The sequence below is a fragment of the Melospiza melodia genome, chromosome 1, assembly GCF_035770615.1.
Source record: "Melospiza melodia melodia isolate bMelMel2 chromosome 1, bMelMel2.pri, whole genome shotgun sequence".
NCBI classification, from domain to species: domain Eukaryota; kingdom Metazoa; phylum Chordata; class Aves; order Passeriformes; family Passerellidae; genus Melospiza; species Melospiza melodia.
The window spans coordinates 155,376,477-155,400,258 of NC_086194.1; positions in this window are offsets into that span (position 1 = coordinate 155,376,477).

The window sequence follows — 23,782 nt, forward strand, 5'->3', positions numbered from 1 at the left end:
TTGCATTTCCTAAACTATTCATGAAATATAGTAATGTCAAAATAGACCCATAAACATAAAAATCTAGCCTACCCTGGACTTTTTCAATTCCTATCTCATGGGACCAGGAACTTAACAGTGCAAACAGGAAAGGAAAAACAAGAGACTGAGAGAACTCATGCCCGGTAACAGCTCTAACAGCTCTAACAGAAAAATTGAAGACTTGCCTCACAGAAAGGTTTTAGAAAACGTTACAAGGATCAATTCTATACATTTCTATAGAAATATATTTTTACAAATGCTGACTAAGAAGTTTTGATTGTTTCTGCTCATTCCAAAAGTTGCATTTATTGAAGACTGGCTTCCAGAAGATTGATGCTCCAGTCTTTCTGAACATCATCATTTTCAAAATTCTATTTCAGTTCAAATACCCCAAAATAACCAGCTATTTGCTGCAAATCTCAACTTGGGTAGGCTGTGGTCATAACAGAATATTGTCGTCATTATTTCTCTGTCCACCAAGCTAATGATCAGATAAAATATCACTTAAATTAATTTTTTTTAAAGAAAAGGTCACATTTTTCTGACTTGGGTATGACACCCAAAGGGAATACAAGAGGAGAGAAAGAGCAGTGCAGTCATGTCTGTCATGTCTGACTACCTGTGTAATATATTAAACTGAGATTGGTCAACAGATTTAAAACTTATCAGGAGAAACCAAAGGCACAGAATTCATTGCTACATGCATTGCTTTTTTCTTGATAATTCAGCTGAAAATAAAATCATACATTTCAGTTACAGTACAGTGTGATGTTTACAAAAGGAAAAATAATATTTAGTTAGGAGATGTAATAATTTGATGCTTACTGGTACATTTTTCTTCTGATTTTAATAAACTGAGTGGTTCCATACTGGTATGGCAACCCATCCCATTTAGAAATAAATGAAAAAGGCCTTTTGTTCAAATTGTCTTGCCAAAGCATCATGATTTTCACTGCAGTAAACTTTTTAAACTCAATGTTGTTGAAAAAAACAGATGCAGATACTTTGTCAAAATTATTTGGGCTTTTTGTATCCGGTGATAAGTTTTGTGACACTAGCTAATCTATAAAAGCTAATCTCCACGAAACTCATTAGCGTTCTTACTTCACCATGTAGAGCAGAAAAAAACATAATGGAGAGAAAAAGTTTCCCTTCCACACATTTAAGAAACATTATCAAAGAGCATAATCTGAATGGAAAGAAATATTGCAAACAACCCTTTGAGGCCTTGCTGAGAGACCAGACACAATACAAGGAAACAAATGCAAGTACCACATATTCTACACTGGATGTCTCAACATGACATGGCTGGGAAGCCTTGGAAAAGAAGTTCACTTGTTGAGTTTTAACTCTTCACACAGGAATAAGAGATAAGTCTCTTAATGAAGAGGTAACTAATAAAGTGCTCACTCTCAATAAGAGTTAACTCTCCAATTTCTGAACCACTGAATTGTTTTTTAATCAAATCAGAACCAGAAAAATTAGGAAAGCAACTCTTACAACTTAGATGGCTGTGTTGTTAAAGAGCAAGGGTTAACTACACCATTTGAACAATAGGAATATACTCCAAAGAGGACTAAAATAGTGTCTTTGCACATAGGGAATTGTCAAAGCTGCAAGTATATTGAAAAATAACATACCCTGTATGATAAAAACATAAAGACAGCCAAAATCTTCTTCCAGCTTCACAGGAGCTGCAGGAGATTAAATACCAAATGAAATGCATTTAGGAATGTTGCCAGAACATATCTGAGAAACAAAGCCAGTTCACCCTGCTTAGATATGGTCTTGAAATAAAGGCCCTTTATCCACAATATACATACACAAATCTAACAACACACTGAAACATGGGGGAAAACAGTACAACACAGATGAAAAAGTAAAATTCTCAAGCATAGAAGCAGTGTAATTTAATGACAGAGGTTTTTTGGGGGTTTTTTGGGGGGAGTTGTTGGTTCTGTAGAGTGGGAATTTCTTATCCAAACTAGAAGTGATTGTTATAACAAAAATATTTGAGGAAATACAGATTAAAGCAAATCTCTGCTATATAAAAGCCACATTATTCCTTTAGTAAAGGTCATGAAGACCTAAAATGTTATATTGTATTAGATGAAAAGAAAGAGAAAAAGTGGAAGAAATTGAAAATACGTTCATATACAGAATAAATTGTTATCCTTGATGGAGCTGAATTTGAGGTGTGTTGTATTTGCTTTCTTCCACTCAGATGCAGGGTAAAAATGACCACCACAAGCACCTCTTTCAATGCACTGTGCATTGAGGACTGTTTTCCTCCCACCAAAATATTTCCTTTAAATCATAAGTACTTGCTCTTCATTGAGAATTTTTGATACAGTTGTTTATATTAAGAAATTTCTCCTGCATTTCATATCATTTTCTCAGAGAATCACACACCTACAGCTATTTCTGTCACTTCTGGCTGACACCAGAAACTGAGTGTCAAACAGATGCTGACAGCATAATCAAATGTACAGACAAAATAAAAAAATACAAGTGAGAATAAAGCTGTGTCTGCCATACTTCCAATTGGTTTATCATCCAGCACAGAAACAGAAACTAAAACATGCAGAGCTTTTCCTTTTTTCATCATCCATTTCTTTCTATTTTTCTTCACCAAACAACTGCAAAATGTTTGTTTAATACTCAAAAGCCAAGTTTTGTATGGCTATGATAGTTTTTGTGGCTTCTGCTGGATTCCCTGCAGCCAGTCTCCCTTTCTTCAATAGCAGCACTCAAAAATGAGCACAATATCTCAGCTTAGAAGGGTGGGAAAATCACTCATAAGTAATTTTTCCACTTAAGCTTTCTGTTCTCTAGCATCTTTCAAAATCACAATTTGCTGAGTCCTGCTTACTCTATAGTTCTCTGTATCTTTAACCACTTTCAGAAAAGCTGTTACTCATACCTGTCTCATTCTGTAATTCCATAATAGTTTGTGAGAGCAATCTGTCATCTTCCAGACAAGCAATTAAACACTGAATAAAACACCTATTAGCCAGAAAATGTTGCTCTAGTGGTTACAGCTAGAAGCACTAGGCTAAGCTGCTAGAGGGTGACAGGTACTCCATGGGTAAAAAAATAATATTAACAAAACAAAGTTTTGCATGCTATTAATGAGTCAACTACAGGGAAAAGGAGCACTATTTATACTTGCCTCTTGTTTCCCTGGAGGGAAGCAAACACAAAGTGCTGCAAACTGTGTCATCTGTGTTTGCTACTGCTGCTGACAGTACAAGCCTGAAGACATGTGAACTGACCCAAAGAACAGAGAAAAATTTTCTGAGAACTATGATTCCCATAATTTTTTCTTTTAAGCTGAATTTTTATTTTCTAACAAGAACTCTGAAGCAAAACCAATCCACTCAGACTTTACCATCTTCAGCTAGCTAGAAAATGAAAGGACACAGCTTCCTTTTGCTTGACCTTCACAGATCCCCTGAACTTTGGTGTTCCATTTGTTCCTCCTGTATAGGAGGCAGGAAGCCCTCTATCTGGCTTCCTGCAGGGTATACCTCTATTATCATTCCTGAGCAAATAGACTGAAAGTTGTTTTGATGGGGCCCCAGGGACAACAAAATCTCACTGGATTGTGCACACCCAGACAGGCCCAGAGTTCTGCTGGGAAAATAATTTAGAAATATTGGCATTGGAATCAACCTCCATGAGTTGCCAGAAGCATGCTGATAGTAAAAAATCAAAACAAGAAAAATCTAATATTTCATCCTATGCTTTTGAAAACACAAAGAAGAAAAAATGCCTGAAATTGCTGACAAGATGAATAAATTAAAAGAGATCAAGATATTGGTGGATAAATGAATGTCAGGGATGGGGTGAAAATAGATGACCTGTTGAGAAAAGTTTTTTACAAAACCATAAAGATTACTTTCTGGAGCCTTGTTAGGGTTTTTGTGTTGGCCATTTTTCTGAAAAACAAAACCACACATGGCAAGGGACATGCAGTCACTAAATAGAGTTTAGTGATTACACAACAGTGCCATCATATGTTCAAAGTTCATGAATTTAAAATGTCATTTGAGAATCAAAGTGAGACAAAATAACATCAAATCAAATCAAATCAAAAAAATACCATGTTTTAAGTACATGGATGGTGTAATATGAAGCAATTTTGTGCAATCAAAAGTTATACATTTGATGATGGAAACAGTTCTGCTGGGTTAGTAATAAAACCCAATTTCTATTTAGCTCAAAAAGCTCATAGGACACTGAGAATTGAAGATCTGTGTGCACAAAAACCTGATGAGCACAGCCTCTGGAGAGAAATCCCCTGTGCATGCAACATAGAAATAACAGAAACCAACCAGCCAAGGAACAAACAATCCCTCCACACATAGTTTGTATTCTTCTCTTTGTAATTGTTCTCTGTGTTATTACTAGAGCTGAGAAATCTGGTAGGTGTTCTGATTCCACGAATTCCTGAAGCCTGGAAACAACCCCACATTGGGCTCTATTGCTGCTTTCCTTAAAGAGAAAAATTTACAGCCAAACCTGTGGCCAAAAAGAAAAGCACCCCCAATGAAACTGAGACTTCTCAATTCTACCAACTCTACTTCACAGCAATCTAAGATCTGTTAAGGAAAAGAGGATTCTCTTAAATGTGTTTGAACATGAAGAATCAAATCAGCAGATAAACCTTAAGCTTTTATTTTGTTGGTTTTAGGCTCTTCCAGGCATATTCAACCTTAGATCTTCCATAAGGTTTTTATAATTGATAAAGTTTGCTGTTTCATAAAAGCTGCCAGGGGAAACTGAAGATTTTCTCAGTAGGATATTGGGCAGCTGGACTTTTTGGCACCTGAAAAAGCAAGGAAAGCAGCTTGCAATTGAGAGATAAGCATGCTAGTTGGAGTCTTCTGCTAAAACATTTGGAATAGAAATTGTAAGCAGGAGTGACATTTCTCTTGTCACTATGAAGTTCCAGAACAGCTACACAATACAGCAACAGACATCACTCACAAGTTTAATGTTTCAGAGTTGAGGTGAGTTTGGGTTTTTTCCAAATTCAAGAAGTCATTACTGGTCCAGTAATGGTGGTTCAGTTTTTGTTTTGACTTTTTGAAATTTTCAAAATTATAATTCTTGATAAGTTGTTCTGGAACAGCAGCATTTAAAACTAAGGGAGTCCACTGCATATACTAGGGAATACTTAAATCTTTAGGCTTCATTCAAACCTAACATATCCAACTCAAAGTCTGCTGAATTCTCAGTTCCCTATATTTATTGATAGTCAAATGTAAAACCAGCAACTGTAAAAAAATATTGACATAAAGCATCGCAAGTAATAAATTGACAAAATTTTCCCCACAATTTGTGATAAAAGACTGGAAACTTATTTACAAAGAAAGACACGTACATGTATTGTTCTGGAATATATATAGTTTAGAAGTGTATATAAGTTTTATTTAATAGTTGCATCATTATTATTATTATTATTATTATTATTATTATTATTATTATTATTATTATTATTATTATTATTATTATTATTATTATTATTATTATATTATCAATGTTATTATTAATCTGAGAACCCAGTGCCAATATATATTTTCTACAGGACTACAAAGATAAATTAATGAGCCTTCAGCATGACAGAACTTTCATTTTATGTTGTGGATTTACTATGACTTACATTAGATAAAAAAAGTAACATGCAGCATAATTTAACTGTGTATAAGTTCTGATAAATTAATAAATTTAAACACTACCTCATGCAATTTTCTCAGTTAAACTATATCAGAAAGTTTATCCATCAACAGATTTGACACATGCTTTGCTATGATGGTGTTAGAGCAACAATATTAATGACAACTTGTAACTAGTTCAGTAATGAAGGAATCAAAAATTTCAAAGACTAATCTTAATCTTCAAAAGAAGGGTGAAATAAAACATAGGTCAATGTAAATTTTCTAAATTGTAAAGATTATTCAAAATTACTGCTCACAGCTTCATGAGGTAAGGTGTCTTGTCCACCAGTATCTAACTTGCTGAAGTCAGAATCCTGACTAACAGTTCAAACATTGTGTCAGAGAAACAAAAAGGAAAAAAATAAGCATTTATACAAGTGTCTCAGCAGAATTTCATGTTGTATGTTGAGTTAAAAAAAAGAAGTGGTGATGGTGAGGAAATAATAATTATAGTTCTGCTATAAGCTGTCTGTTTTCCAATGATTCTCATTAAAATATTTATGCTTCCCAGTGCAAAGAAGACAGGACTTTTGTATGTGGGATTGCACACATAGTTGCTTTGTGATGTGTTTTCTAGACAGATTAGGTGTTTCCAGAAGAGTAAGGGATCCACAGTATTTCAGAGAGCAGGAAACACAGCTGGATTTGGCTAGTCAAGTCAGTTGTCACTCCTATTCGTCCCACTATCCAAAGAGGAATGGTTATTATCATGGAATAAGGGAATGCAAAATCTTAATATTTGGGAGAAGAATGCTTTAAATTGGTGAACTTCATAAACTTTATAAATATTTTTCTTACTCTCTACCATATATTGAGCCAACCAAATTGCACAAGGTTATTTTAATAAGAAATCTGATTTATATTACAAGGCCAGATACATACATCAATATACTGCTATGATATTTTGATTTTCATTTTCTGTTTAAACTGTGTTTTAGGATCAATCTATATGGCAACAATTTAATAGGCATGGTTATCCATCATCTCAAAGCCACAGCTCCAGTACAATACTGTAATAGCATCAAGCCTGTATTACAATTTCACCCAGTATGAATCATCCAGATTTGTATGATTCATGGTATCAATAATTATTACTCTCAAGAATGCAAAATATGAGCTTTTACTTCAGCAAATAAGAAAGAATTTTTAGGGGTAAAAGATCATGGCAAACCAAACTTGTGCTGTGAGAAAAAAAGCTTTGAGTGAAACACATCCAATTAGTAGTGACCAGAAAGAGACTTTGAACAAAAGATATCTAAGCAATCAAAGTAGATTACAAAATTAGCAAAGGACCACCTTTCATCTTAGTTCAGAAATTAGCATGTAATTGTCTATTTCCAGAACTTTTTTTCTCAGATAACACAAATGCCTTCATCCTATCTCTGGTCATGTGGGGCAGCATATGCTCATCTCATGAGAATTGTACCTACCAAAGGCCTGGATTCTCACCTAAACTACAAAACTGAGTATGAGCAGCTAAGAATGTCTGCCTTTGACAGAGGAAAACCACACAGAAAGATGTTTTCCTTCCAAATACTTTTGTTTGTTCTTCGGGCTTTTTGGTTTTGTGCATTGAGGGTTTACATACTTTCATAAAGACTCGAATTACAGCCCTGTAAGTGTGAATTCACTCTCAATTATATAAGATTTTTTCAGCAAAGCTGTTAGATAACTTTTGAAGAGGTGAAATTTGATCTAAAGGCTTTGCTGATGTGGAAAGGTTATGCTAATACACCCTGTGGGAACAGCTGACTACTGCCTGAGCTGTGGGAATGACTGTGATTTTTGGATGGCACTCTTCAGAATTACTCCATCCTGAACATTCTGGTGTCTCAAGCTATTAAACTGATCCAGAAAAACAATTCAGAAATGTTTAAGATGTTTTTTACCTCTTCTCATATAGCAGATGACGTATGTCCCCCAGGTTTTCCACAAGCTATGGTGTGATTGTTTGCTGGCTTGTTTTGGAGTTTTTTCCAGGGGGTAAGGGCTAGAGGTTAATATTGTTTGGGACTTTTTTTTTTTTTTGAGAAGAAGCTAAGTTTTCTAACATTTGAAAAACTAGATATTAATAGCTAAGGGACTATACACACAGATTCAAGCATGTAAATTCTTAGGTATATAATCGTGCTGGTAGAAAGTTTTAGTCAAAAATAAAAATCCTCTAGAAAATCGCATCCATTTCAGAAAAAAGAGGATAAAAATATCAATATTGATGAATTGAAGAGCCATTCTGAACACTGGAGTGCATAAAACAGGATTTTTACAGGAAATTAAGCACCTGACAGTGACTGAGAAAAAGCTTCATAGGAGAAACAAACACAGATTAAAGACAGAAGAATGAAGAAGTTATTAACCACTGAAAAGACTTTCATTACTTCTTTTTCCTTACATTACTTAGAAACTTACTGAATTTATTGAGCCACTGGCAAGGTTAAAGACTATACTTTTTTTTTTTCCTACACACGTTAATGATTCCAGTGTTACAAAATTTTCGCTTCAGTATCACCAACTGTGGCAGCCACAATAAATTCCTAATAACGATCTTTATGTTCAACCATAATCAGATATTTAATATATTTTTCAAGTAAAGGTCAAAAAGCCAACTTGGTACTTTTTTATCATGATTGGAAAGGTGAATTTAGAAGACTAAGACATCACTTCAGAAAAAAATATTGAAAAAACATTTTCAAACACAATTCTATAAAAAGGTTTTGAAATAGACAATTTTTATAAGGCATTCAGAAAAATTAATTCTCATATTAGCTCTGCAAATGTCTGCGCTATTCCCAAAACGATTGTTACTAAAATAGGATGCTAAGGAAAGTAATGTAACTTAATAGAGCCATGGAAATAAAATACATGAATTTCAATAATTATCACATAACACCAATAAACTCAACCCATCTTTAAACACAATAGGGTTCAGGAGAAACAAAAAATAATCTTATAATTTATACTGCACTAGGTGAGGAAATACCTTTTCACAGGAACACCAAAATTATTGTATTAGCCATGCAAAGGAGGTTGGCCTCAATATTAGGAGGGGCTGACAAGAGCATCATGAAGTTCAACGAAGTGCACAGTCCTGTTCCTGGGGAGGAACAGCTCCAAGCTCCAACATGTGCTCAGGGCAATCCAGCTGGAAAGCAGCTTGGCAGAACAGGGCCTGGGGCTCCTGCTGTGCACCAAGCTGAACGTGAGCCAGCAACCTGCCCTTGCACCAGAGAAGGTGAGTGATGCCCAGGGCTGCTTTAGACAAAGAACTGCCTATAGAAGAGATCCTGCCCCCCTGCTCAGCACTGGTGAAGCCACACCTGGAGTACTGTGCGCACATCTGGGCTTTCCGATATGGAGACATGGAGATACCAGAGGAAGCCTTACAAAGGGCTACAGAGGTGATTAATGATCTGGAACTTCTGTCCTGTGAGAAAAGGCTGAGAGAATTGAGCCTCTTTAGCCTGGAAGGGAGAAGGGTCTCATCAATGATTACAAATACTCAGGGGTGGACTGCAGAGACAGGCTCTGTTGAGTGCTATTTTCAGTCAGTTTAGGAAAGTTTAAATTCTGTTCTTACAGGTTTAGAAGAAAAGAAAATAGTGGGGGTGGGTGAACGGAATTCTTTCTGTCACTATGGAACTGCCCCAAACACAATATCAACAATAAAATAGTTTTTTTCTTTTCATATAATAATGAGGAATATGCTTGAATATTCCATAATTTAATCCTTTACTCAGACTAGCCAATTTACAAAAAGATCTAGCCTCTGTTTTGAGCTGATTTTTTAGTCTGGGATGTTTTGTGGCTTTTATACGAATCTAATTATCTGTTGTGTAACTAGTAGATTTGCAGTTGAGGAACATGAAACTATAACAAGAAAGAGACTTTTCAGAGAGATCAAGAAGTCTTTTGACACTGCATTTCCACTAAAAGTTTTACTTGGGAGGTCAGAAACTGAGACAGTCTAGAACCGTGGGAGTTCAGAAAAGTCTTGGTGTTGGGATGCCCACAAACATGAAAATAATTAGCTGTTTCAAGGGGATTGTTTTGCAGGGAGAGAATGGGTTTGTGTAATCCCCTTTTTACTAGTTCCACTGAAGCAATTTTTAGAAGCTCCACATATATTCATTTACCAAAGGAAACCAGAAGAAAAAAGGATAAATATCACCAGAAAGTAATACTGTAAGATCAAAGAATAATATACACAGAGAGAAATACTGAAGTTGTCATTCATCCTTCTGTTCAGGGAAGTCAAAAAACCACATGTTGAGCAGAATTTGCAGATGACAATTTTTTTTTTTTTAAATAATGAGTCCAATTTTATGAAAACATTACTGTCTCAAGCTATTCTTCTAATTCCTCTGAAAGGAAAGATTTCCAGAAGCACTTAACATAATTTCTCTTTGCTTCAGCTGAAATTAGTAAAAGAACAGAGGCAGGTCAAGAGGGAAGAACTCTGAAAATTTCCTTGCCATAACTTCAATGGATTCTATTTCACATGCTGTAGTCAGGAATACCAACCAAAGCTGGGTGAGAAAATTAAACTAAATACAGTAAAACTAATATGCAATTCCTTTGTGTAACTAAAAGAGCACCAAAAAGGCACTGGAGAATTTTGATTTTTTGTTTGGTTTAGATTTTAACAGAAGAGAACAAAAGACTATAGCTATCAGTAAGACAATTTTATGAATTTACAAGATTAATCAAAGTAATTCATTTTAGTTGCACATTATACTGATTGTGACTCAACTGTGGAACTTTATTTTTTTGTTGTTTTGTTATTTTAAAAGTGCACATACAAAACCTGGTTTTACCACTCCATAAAAAAAGATCTGTGGCAAGACCACTAGGGAAAGAAACTGGGGTAGAAATTACATTCCCACAAATGCTTACACAAATATTTCTGCTGGGAACAAGGATAAACAGGGTGGAGACCAGCATGCTTTTTTAGAGTTTCATATCTGTGCCCCGTGAATTTTCTAAAGAAAGCAAAGAGTATTGAAGAAAAAATTGAATTTTCTGGGTAAAAAAGGGAGCTTCAGAGATCCCAAATTAATCATCAGTTTGGGTTTAATTTAGGTAATAATTTCAGTGGTGGAAAAAATTAAATGCACATATAATGTTATTACCATTAGAGTTTTTGGAGCAAGAGAAATTTTAGTTGAAAATATTTTCTTGCATGTTTTGCACCAAAGCAGTTTTTTTTATTTAAAATAGGAAATAAATGTAAAATAAATTTTTATCTAATAATCAAAAATATATCCTTTTTGGTCAATGGAAGAATTTCAAGTGACATTTCTTAAATACAACTTTTTTTTTTTTTTTTTTTTTTTTAATGTTTATCTCAGAAAAAATGTCCAAATTCTCTAGCACCAGATTTTAAAAAATTGCCCAGGTTTACTAGAGGGCAGCTGGACCAGCAGAGTATATGTTCTGGAGAAACTGATCCATGCCAGGGTCCCCTAGGACCATTAAAATAACTTTGCAGTGCAGTTTCAGGGATAAATGGAATTTTCTTACATAGGAAGTTCTTTCCTATCCTTGATTTGCATTTGAACCTGAGTCTGGTCTGCAATATTGGCTCAGGTTCAAATTGCACATGCATATGGTCCATCCTCACCAAGCTAGGTTGTCTGTTTCTCCCTTCTGCACAAATAAGGCAAGAAAATTTCAGAAGCATCTTTGAAAGAGAGAAAGAAAGGCAATAAAATGCATCAGCTTACAGATATCAAAACAATGATCTGCTGGCTAAAGGGAAGCCTCCCTCAGTCCCTGGGACTGTCAGCAGCATCTACAGCCACAGGCACATCCACCACCAAAGACATCTTGACTTCTCCCAGCCACTAGGAATCTCTGAACCAGTGTCACCCATCCTTTCTGCATCCATCATGACCAGACTCTGAACTCTCAACTCTTGGCATTCCTGGCACTCATTCTTTGGAGGAGTTCCTTGAAAAAGACTGGTGTCATCATGCTACAGGAAGATAATGATCTTTGGATCTGTTATCCTTATACAGAAAATCTTAAACTGGTTGGAGTAAAAGGGAATTTTTTTTCCTCTTTTCCCTCAAAGGGTCTGAAACTTCCTGACATATTGAAAAGGCAAGAGAATTTATAACCTCGTGGTATGCAGAAAGCTCAAACTGAATATTTTCACAACAAATTTATGAATTCATATTCCCTCCAAAATGGTTTACAGAAATTTACCAGAAACAATTGAAACAATTAAGAAAAAAGTGCCTCTTTTTTGTAATAGCAAAATAGTTTTCACAGCCACAAATGTTATAGAGCCATGCTTTGATCATCTTCACTATCAGGAAACTCATTTTTATACACTGTGTTTTTGGCTGCATAAAGAAATTATACCAGGAAAATTATTACTTCCACTAATGTAGACTCTGATCACTGATTTCTTCCACTTTGTTAAGATTTAGAAATGGCATATTAATATTGCGCCAGTTTGATTATCACTTATTTGCAGTGCAGGGCTAGAATTCTAGGTGTCATAAAAGAGAGACACAAAACAGGAAAAAACCAGTCAAATCGTTTTTTCTCTCCAAAATAAAAATACTAAAATCATGTGGCTGTTTGTGCTTGGGACACCAGAGAAGCTCCAGAGAAGTGTTTTTTCTTACTTGCATCAACCCACGGTAGATACATTTAAGGATGAAATTCGCTGGCTGCCTGAACAGATTTAAATTCAGGACTACCACAGTCAGAGTTCCTACCCCTTCCCTTGTTAATCACCTGATAAAGCAATGAGGTAATTTGAGAAGTCATATGGTCAAAAAGACATTTTTAGAATAGATTTTTTTAAACAAATTACTTCTCTGAACTTGGTTGCCATGATCATCCCACAGGAATACTGACCCAGGTATAAGGGAAGATGGAGCATGAGAGCTGAAGTTGTGTTTTGGATTAGATTAAGATGCTTTACAGCTATATCTTAAATCCAGAGTTTTGCATGTGCTTTAAACAAACAAACCTGTTGAGAAAAACAGCCTCACTTTAGTCCTGGCTGTTAAATCCTGCTTTGTACTATTCTTTCCTTTACAGCAAGGCATGAGTTTCCATCAGTTTGGTAAATTTGATCCAGACTAGAAATACCACAGGTCAGCTCTTTAGCTCCACATCATTGCCACACAGATGTTCATGCTGACAGGAAGGGAGGGAAGTGGGCTGAGGGTGAGATTGTGTCTTCCAGAACATGACAGCATGTTTGGAGAAACTGTGAGCTGTCACTGAGCAGGGTGGTCTCTTCCCCAGCCCCAGCTGCTGTTTCATTTCCGTGCATGAGATGTAACTAATCCACAGCTGCAGGATGAGTCACTTTAGCAACCTAATCTAATGGAAAACTAATTTTTTGTTTGCTTTGGGTTTATTCTTTTAGTGGTAGGCTAAATTTCTGTCATTGGATCTGTCTCAAGGGAAATACATGCAGCCAAAAGCAGGAGCAGAGATGGGAAGGAGTTTCTTTTAACACAGCTCACATCTACACCACATTAGGGATAATGTACTATCTGATACTGAAAGGCAGAAAGTATCTGTTGACTGCTCCATGCTGTCCAGTCAATTTAAGACAAGCTGAACTCAATGATAATTAGCTATTTAACTTGTTATAAATATGGAATTTGGTGGGTTTGGGCATTGGCATCATCTCCAATAATTTCCATTTTCACTTTTTTTGGAATGTAACAATCTGTTTATATCAAAGATATAAGATATTTCAAAAATATATCAAAGATATTTCTCAGCAACAAAGAGGTTTACATCATTATCACCTCTCACCCATTGTCAGCTGTTTGCTCCTACACTTCTCTCTTGCCAGTTGTGAAGACGCAACTGTTTAACCCTTCCCTAAAGCAGATCTGTGAAATTATCTAGGTTAAGGAAATCAAACACTGCTTTAAAACACCTCAAAACTAAGTAAATACTTGTTTCCTTCTAGACAGATTATTTGTATATTCATTTGAATAAGCAATTCAATATGTACTTGTGTCAGCAAAAGTGGGGGGATAGAAATCTCCAGCAGAGTTACAGAAATATTGAGAGGAAGAAGCCAAAGGACATCTTTGATCCCATTTGTTTTTGGTTCCAATAGAATCATTCATATGTCCTGAATGTGACTTTTATTACTAAAGCTGTAAAAATACAAACCACTTTTCTAACCACTTATAAAGAAACTGAGGGTTTATACCACTTATTTTTTAGTGACAAAATGTTGAGAAATATGTCTTCTGAGGCAATCCTGTCTAACCCACAGGACTCTGACAGCTGTGTTGAAGTTATAAGAAGGCAAAAATTTCTATTTGCCTTGTACTTTGTTCTCATTAACTGTCAAGTCAAATCTAATTGTGATATATTAAAATATATTAAATACTAAAATATTAAATATTAATATTAAATATTAAATTCAAAGTTGCATTCACAATATCACTAACACAATGTCCTCCATGATTCCAACCTCCTTACAAAATCACACACACAAAGCTCAGCACAGACACAGCCTGGTAAACAACAGTGGCAACAGCACTGTCTGACATCTCTGGAGGACAGATTAATCATCATCTTGGAATAAACAGTACATCATGACTATGAGCATGAAAATAAGAACAATTTAGCTATTTAAATGAAAAATATTTTGAAAGTAAAAATAGCTCCTTAAAGTGATAGAACTGTCAGTTACATCTAACATTTGGCTCATACTGTGTATAATACAGTAGGATGTCTTAGGACTCCATAGACAGAAAAAAATGGGCCAACCAGGATGGGGAAAACAAACAGCCAAATTAAGGCTCACTCTGTTTCTAGTACAAGAACAATATAGTCAAAATGTTAAATTTCATTTGAGTCAGTAGAATTGCTGTTATAAGAAATGGATGTTGTCCTAACTATAGTGGTTAATGGATCAGTTCTTCAGCACAGAGAAATTCAATAATGTTAAGTTTTAAAAAAAAATCTGCATTTAATGTTCAGTTCCTCCAATCATGTGCTTTTTCAAAAAGTAGAAATCACTTAGAATAATAAAGTATGCACTTTTAGTGCAGTTTAAGTATCAGCTTTTCCTTTTTTTTTTATATTGGTGACACTAAGAGAGTGTGCACTGATAGGTGTGAACCCAAGATACTTCTTTCTAAATAATTTACAACCTAAGGACATAATCGGAGCAAGAGGAGGAATTGATTAAAAAAGAGGGCAGTTGTTGAAGATTACCGATCATGTTCCACATTACTATTATGCTTTTCTTATGTTTGGAATTTCCCCTTAGATCTATTTAAAAATCTTTTTCTCCCTTAAAAATTAGTGGCAAAAGTTATTTTTGATCCTAATACTTACAGTTTCTCAAATATTCTTATTAGGATGTCTATATGGCCCTTTTCCTAAAAGGACTCATACACAGCTTTTAAACATTTCCAATCCTCTTAAGGTAAGTATCTGTATCATAAATGTACATCTACACATTGACCAGATGATTCTGGTGCACTAAAACATAAAAGGAAGCTTTAGAAATTAGTCTCCTGCACCTAAGAAAACACAGCTGTACATCATTTAGGCCACTAAAGGCCTTCTGTTTTAAACCCCTATTTTTTAACTCTTTAAATTCTTTTTTAAAACTTTAATTTAAAGTGTATGAGTAACTGTAATAATATATTTAAAAAGGAAAGGAAAATATCACTAGTGAAAGAAAAAGATATTTAGAAAGGGTTGTTTGCATTTTGGTAAGAAATCTAATTTATTTAGCTACCAGCAATTTGAAATACAAGAAAAGGTCATCACTCCAGTGTGTGCAACAGTGGAACAAAACTGTCCAGCTTTTGCCCAAAGTTACTTTTTCTATTCCAGAAGTAGCTCACAGGTAAGATTTTTTGCTTGCAATGTCATGGAGCTCATGTTGGGACTTAAAAATTAAGTTCAGCAATTTGAATTAAAAGTATTAATACTTTGTTTGTTAACTACACTCTTTTGGAAATTAAATCAACTACCTTATAAAAAAAGATTTTACTATTGATTTTTATTCAGAGCTTGCCTCATTGGTATTCTTCTCCAGCCACTGCAACAAAATGACACATCTGTTTTGATTTTTATATGACCAATTATGTTCATTGTGGGTTGTTTTTTGTTTTTTTTTCCTGTTGACACTGTGTGGCAAAAGAAAAGATTTGGCTCTCAGCTATATTTGGATCACATGGCTTGCTTCACCGTGGACCTCACAGATCCTCAGCTATTCAGGGCACCATCATACCTTCAGGCATCCTGCATAAAAAGGCACCAATCATTTTCCATACCAGAACAACCCATCACTCAGGCAGCCTGAAAGAAGTTCTTAGTGGAGAACAGTACATCAATTTTATGTTTGTAGACTCTAAAATACTTCTTTGTGAAGGTCTGTGCTTAGATCACTTACAGCAACTTTTTATTCCTTCTATGTGCTCCTTTAAGATGAGTCTTGGAGAGCTTATAAAAAATATTACTCGCATATTGTGTGCTGGGAAGAAATTTTCAGAGCTTCTAGAACTTAAAATTTAGGCGAATTTCACAGCATAAAGGTTCATTACAGCAGAGCCAACTAGTCAAAGTGACCAGTTCTGCATTGTTCATAAGATTGATGAGGACTGAGAACCTTGTGATATATGAACTACAAGTAACAGTAACTGTAAATCCCAGATCTGAATTTAAGTTTCCCTTAGAATTTTTGAGGTGTGAGTACACACATCTAATTTAGCCTATTACTGAAAACAGAAAAATTTTGCAATTTTACACAGTATATGCCAAAATTGATTAATCTTTAGATTTAGATGCTGCTCATCGAGGTACGCAGGTCTGAATCTACATTGAATCTACATCACCCTGCACCCTGAGCTGAAAAAACCCAGTGCAATGTGTCCCCAAGCCATCATGGAGCATCGAGGTTGCATTATATAATTAATGACAGAGGCCTCTAGGAAACAGAGTCAGCCTTAGCACCCACTCACACATTTTGCATAAATTGACTTTGAACTGAGTCTTTTCCTTGTGGTTAGAATTTTCATCTTTCTGTATGTCAGCGGCTACTAAATAAACCCCTCCCACAGGGACTTCTCAAGCACATCAGATTCTCAGGCAACAAAGTTTGATTCCTCAGGTATTTGTTCTTTTTCCATTTGCATTCAAATATTGAGAATAACTCCCTGCAAATCAAAGTGTCGAAGTTCCTCAATTTTATGTTTTAGCACTGGAAATTAATACCTGTTATTAATCAAGGCCTAAAGGTCTCATCCAGGATCCAGCTGCAATGTGCTATCAAAGCACGCTGCAAATATTACTGTTATTAAAGAGCTGATTGCACTACATTTGCCAGAACTGTGAAGAGAATGCATGATACACAGAGACTTCCTACTTGGAATGGAGTGAGTTTTCTCCATAATAGCTAGCATGGTGCTTTGTTTTGGGTTTGCAGCCAAAACAGTGCTGAGACTGCAGGGAAGTTTTGGTTACTTGCTGAGCAGCGCTTACGTAGCACCAGAGTGAGGAGGATATGGGTGCACAAGGCCAGGGGACACAGCCCTGACAGCTGGCCCAACTGACCAGAGGGATGTTTCACACCATGTAGCATCATACTTCTTAATAAAGCCTACAGGAAAGAAGGGTGAACACAAGGAATTCTAGTGTTTATCTTCACAAGTAAAAGCTACACATGATGAGGACCTGCTTTCCTAGAAATTACTATGAACCTTCCAGCCAATGGGAAGTAACGAATAAATATCCCATTTTACTTGGCTTGTGCACACAGTTTTCTTTCCCTGTTAAACTGAGGTTTTTTTCAGCCTGCAAATTTTCACACTTTTGCCATACAAATTCACCCCTGAGGAGGTGTGAGTGAGCAGCTGGATGAAGCCTGACTCTTCACCAGAGGTAACCCACAAGGGTATTTTCTGTTGTCATTGAAATCTGTTAGGTGACATAATGACTTGTGAATCTAATTCTTTTCATCTATCGTCACCACATTTTACCATTCCTTCATTTATGAAATATATAATTCTGAAATGCTTCCTTTTTATTTAAAACAAACACTCATTTCATCTTTTAAGTGACTGTATAACCTTTACAATATATAAACATATGTATTTTGCTATAAAAAGTTTTAAAAATTGAGGATTAGTTTATGAGCTGAACATCATCACTTATAGTTTTGCAATATTAATAATAATATGTGCTTCATTAAGTCTTAAACTTAACAAAGGGAAGTTAAAACCATGTGTTTTATCACTTGCCCATAGAAAGAAGCAAATTAGTGCAAGAGAAGGAAGTTGTTAAAAAATGTAGACTCCTAAATAAATTTTAAAAAAGTAAAGAAGACAGTCTAAATTTATCAAATGGAATTTTACAAGGATGCTCCTTTCTGTAAGGGCTTATAGTAGATTTAAATGATACATTTCTGGCTCGCAGAATGCCAAAAAAACAAGACATTATAACACCAAAATGATGGATTTTGATACAAGCCCTAAAGTGAACATGATGCAAGTTTATCTATTGTTTTTCTCCTTACTGTTTCCCACAGGTTTCTAAGACAATAGGCCAATGAAAAGGAGACTTAAAGTTTCTCTTTGGTAAATTTAGCCACCAGAGATTTTCTTAAAGTTTCTCTTCCTTCTGCTTTTTTTCTACTGGCATTGTATAGCTGTCACTTTTGTATCCTGTATAACCTGAAGATGAATCTAAAAAGAGGCACTGACTAGACAGAAATAAAGAAATTTAATTAGATAATTATATACCCAGCCTGGCTCGTCTATTATACCTCCTCTCCCTCATTTTTATTTTGACCGTGACCATTACCTTGCCAGGTTTTACAAACCACAAACCAAACTAGCTCCTCCCTTAGAGAGACAGTCTGTTTGCTCTCACTTGGGAAATAAACTGTTCCTTTTTTATTTATTTCTTATATTACTGCTCTTCATCTTCTTTAAAAGAGAGAAAAAAGAAGATTAATTAAGCCCAGTGGTGCCAATACAATTTGTATTTCACTTGATATAGATACACCAGAGGAAGCTATTTGCACATATATGAAAAATGAAATAACTACACAGGAAAAAAAAGTTGCAGCATTCTGAACAGAAGTTATAGATGCCTCAGAAAGAGGCAGCAATATTTTTAAGATATCAGTTAAATTAAACATTGACACAAAGTCATTGATGGTAGGGAAATTATCATCTATTGACACTATAGCCATGTCAAGATTTAATTTAGCCTTCAATATAGTGTCTTCATCAGAGTTTTACAATTCTTAATAATAAAATATATGCCAATAGTTCTGATATAAGTATAGTGGTATAGCTGCCAGCTCAATGTTTATTTTGGTTCTAAAATATTTCTTCTTTGTATCTAGTTTGAATTTACCTTCTATTTATTTAAAACTTTTACATCTTCCCTTGCAGCAATAGGCCCTATTAAAAAGTTTTTCTCTCTTTCTTATAGCCCCCTTTAAGTACTTAAAGACCACCCAGACACTTCTCCAGGCTGAACTCCAAATCTCAGCCTTTCCTCATAGGAGAGGTGCTCCATCCTTCCAATAATCTTTTTGCCCTCCTCTGGTAATGCTAAAACAGATCCATATTTTTCCCATGCTGAGGACCTCAGAGGTGGATCTGGTATTCCAAATGGGATTTAAGAACACAGTGGAGGGGCAGAATCACTTCCCTTGAACTGCTGGTCAAGGGAAGTGGTGCAGCCCAGGATGCAGCCAGCTTTTCAGATGTGGGTGCACATTGTTGCCTTCAACCCAGATTGACATTTACAAAAATTAAACTAAAAAAGGTCTTTAATTCCCTCCCCTTACCCACATACGAGGATCCCAGATTTCAAAAATGGCTTTTTGTTTCTTCCTCAGTAGTCAGATTTGTGCAGCATAGTTTTCAATTCCCCTTTCGCAACACCTCAAGTTAAACATGACAATCAGTCACTGTGTGCTTTAAAAGTTGTGAACTATCACCAACTGCAAATGGTTGAAAACAGTTTTGCATGGATAGCCAAGAGACAGTCTGTTATGGAAATTTTGTCTGTCAAAACAGTGCACTGTCAACTCCCGAGGGTCCAAAGTCATATTACACCTCTTTTCTTTTCTGTTTGCTCCAAGTGGCTTGGAAAAATAATTATGAATCTGAGAAAACTGGAGAACATTGCTACTAGTAACAGGGACAAAAAGCAGAGCAGAAGTTTAACAAGGAAGAAGCCAGAGAATTAACAGTGAGCCTCTACACAATAACTATACATTCCATTCACTAAATAAATACATGAAGTGCTTGGTAATGATCTTATCTCTGTATTGCAATAGTTTTGTGTCCTTTTTGCTAGAAAGTGAAATATTTGGTATGTGAAAGATAAGAAAGGTGGGAAAGTGGGTAAACAGGGATAAGTGAGTGACTATAAACATCAACATTTGGAAGTTGTCACTAACGTGCATACAAGAAAAGCTGCTAGCAGCAGTTAGAGTCTGGATGTCAGAAATGTTTGTTTTTCACTCTTGTAAAGGGCTCTTTCTGTGAAATTTAATTACACAATTAAAGTCATAAGTGTTTTCTGCACATGTAAGATCCACAATCTGCTGAGCAGAGCAGCTCTGTTTTGCAGCTTTATACTCAACAAACTCTGCTGTAGATATTGTCTCAAGCTAAGCCGAATGAAATGCTTGTATCTGACTGGGGTTCTCTAATGGCTAGTAAATAAAGAGCCTCCTTTTACAAATACCACAACATAAATGGTAGTACTGGGGAATACATACACATTCCCTGATACATCCACAACAAACGTATTAAGTTTTCATAACAAAATCATATTAACACCTCTGCTAAGGCAAGATTCACTTGGGAGAAAAGCAAGCTGTGGCACTAGCATATGAGACGAGGATAATTCTCCAATTGCTATCAGAAAGAATGAGAATTTAATTTATGAAATATAAATTTAACTCTATTTAACTATGTGCCATTCTAGTAAAAGGAGTTTTCCTGCACAATTGCATCAAGTGTGACGCTGTGTCCATGAGAAATGGAGCAGTAACAACGTGAGTAAAGATCTGCAATTCAATATATAGATCTGAAGACTTTGCTGCCTATCATATTACATCATCATAGTTTACATGCAAGTACAAATGTCAGCTGCACTTAACAAAAATTTATTAAAGACAGGGATCACAGTAGGAAAATGGCACGAAGGGCTGCACATGCAGGAAGAATGGGAACAAAAAACCAAAGTAGTTTCTAAGTAGTTTGCAAAAGTGGCAAAGGTTTAACATAAATTGCTATATAGATTCACATTTAAATTTAGAGTTGGTTGTGTCTCTTAAATCTGGACTGACATTCAAGTCCACTTAAACCAGCCCAGGAAAACTTTCTATCTTCCACTCGATAGTAAGCATTATTTTTTTAAAAATCTCAAGACAAAGCTTCTAACAGCTTGGATATTATTCTATGACAAGCATATCTTTTATCTCAAAGTTTAATTTAACTTTCCAACATTTGGGAACCATCATTGTAGACTAGGAGATCGTTTGACTACATCTCTTTCATTTTGATTAAACAGATAGCAATATAGATATTTGTTTAAAGGAAGCAATTTCTACAGCTGTGCACAGACTTACACAGTACAAAACCATGATTTTCCAACTAACAAAAAAGACTTAAACCAGTTCAAAAACCTTTATCTGAACAAAAGCTGATTTTGTTGACATAGCACTCAACTAGTGTCCATAAATTGCAGTGATGAATATTAACCAGCTGTTAGTGTCCTGCTCTTGGGAATGCTGTTTAATAAAGCTGTCATCCTTATGAAACTGTTTTACTGGTACCTTTGACACTGCTTTTGAGAAAATGTGTTAAGAGTTTAAAAACTGGCAAAACACAAGAGGCAATTTGAAAAAAAAGGCATACAGTCAATTTCCCAAACCCATTCTTTCTAGTCTTTCAGATTCATTAAATTTCCTATATCTTTAATTCCTAAAATTCTAGTGGTTTTAACTGAATTGTGATTTTTCCTTTTTGGGCTTCTTTTTTATTTTAATGTAAGACATTTGAAAAACAACAACCAAACATTTTTCTTTTTTTTTTATGAAAAAAGACTGTTTAAACATTTTTCCTATAATGTGGAAACCTCTCTTCCATTCTTGCAAAATATGACTGGTTTCTGCTTTCATCTCCAATAAGCTGCCCTCCCTTTCTCAGTTTGAGAAACTTTATTAAAGCATTGCCTTTATGTTTATTCTTTGGAGTGTAAAACTTTGAATTTGTTTTGATTAAGAAGACTGGTGTAGATTTTTTTCAGTATTTGAGCATTGTCATTAGGATCATTTATATTCCTCAGAGAAAGTTAGAAGAAAAAAATAACATTGCTATTTCCCCAGTTCTCCTGTCATCCAACAGGATAGTCCACCAAACAGTAAACAAATCACGTATATCTTAATTTATTCATTATACCCTGTTTTTAATATGCCTATAAACTTACTAGCTTATTTATCTTCTGTTCACTTGTAAACTCAACCACGCAGGATGTACAACAATGATTTACTATATTATGCAGAATATATTTCAAAGAGATCTTTCAGTGTATCAGGAAGAGTCAAGGCTTCTGCTTCAAAACATATGCATATATATTTCTTCTTTCTGAATCTTGGACAAAATCATCACTTCTGATACTCTTTTTATCTTGTAAGGAAATAAGTAACAGTGCCTGGAGCGCTGTCATTTATTGACTATCTTCCTGAAAGGAAAGGGATTGACTGACTATGACTGCTGCAAAATTCCATACTGTAAATACTAGAATAGATTATATTCCAAATAATAAATTTCCATAAAGGAATTAATTATGTCTGACATTCATCTCCCTCCGAGATAAGTTAGCTCAAGGCTATTGGCTTGGCTGATTACTGCTAAATATATAATACATGCCAAATGCTCTTTAAGAATAAAAATTGAGAACAGTTTTGTTGTTGTGTTCTCTGTATCTGCCAATATATCTTAGCATATTGAAGTGCCAAAGTAACACTGGATTTAAAACTTTCCTTGTAGGAGGCAGAACTTGCAAGTTTGAAGCAACTTCTCTACCTTTACATTCCTACCTTAGTGTCTTCCCATATCAATAATCAACTCCACTTAATTGTAAAAAAACTAGTAAATTCATAGGGGTAAGCTTGATTTTTCTTGGTCAACCTACAAGACATGAGCTTAACTAGGACCTTAGATAGCATATAAATGAAGATTTTTTCACTTGATGAAAAACAGTGTGGCCAGAAGTACTGGGGCGGAGATCATCCCCATGTACTCAGCACAGGTACAGCCTGCACCTCAAATCCTGTGTTCAGTTTTGGGCCTCTCACTACAAGAAGGACATTGAGGTGTTGGAGTGTGTCCAGAGAAGAGCAACAAGTGATAGGACAAGAGGAAATCAACTCAAGTTATCACAGGGGAGGTTTAAATTGGATATTGGGAAAAATTTCTTCAGTTGTCAGGCATTGAAATGGACTGGTCTGGAAAGGGATTAGATCACTAACACTTGAGGTATTTAAAAGATGTGTAGATGTGGCACTAAAGGACATGGTTTATGCATTAATCATCAGATACAATGATCTTACAGGTCTATCTCAGCCTAAATGATGCTTTAATTCTATGATTCTTTGTTGTCTCCTGCATTTGGACTACTTAAACATCCTCAGATATAAACTTATGTAATCAGATCTGGAGATATCCTGGTGTAATTGGGAATATTATTGAAGATGACAGAATTCCAAAAGACTTGGGAGAAGAATACTCGCATCTTCATTTATTTATTTATTTATTTATTTATTTATAACTTGTAAACCATAACTATCATAGGCCATATGCCCATTCCTCAATATTCAAAGCTTCTTTCTTACTTCAGACTAGAGACCAAGTCATTGAACCATTGACCCAGGTCGTACTGCTGTCTGTGACTTGCTCTCAGTGGAAGTTGTAATGATAAAAATTCCCAGCTCTATCTTCATTACATGCTGCAGTACTACTTAAGTAGCCCCAGGGTAACAAATGTTTTTACTG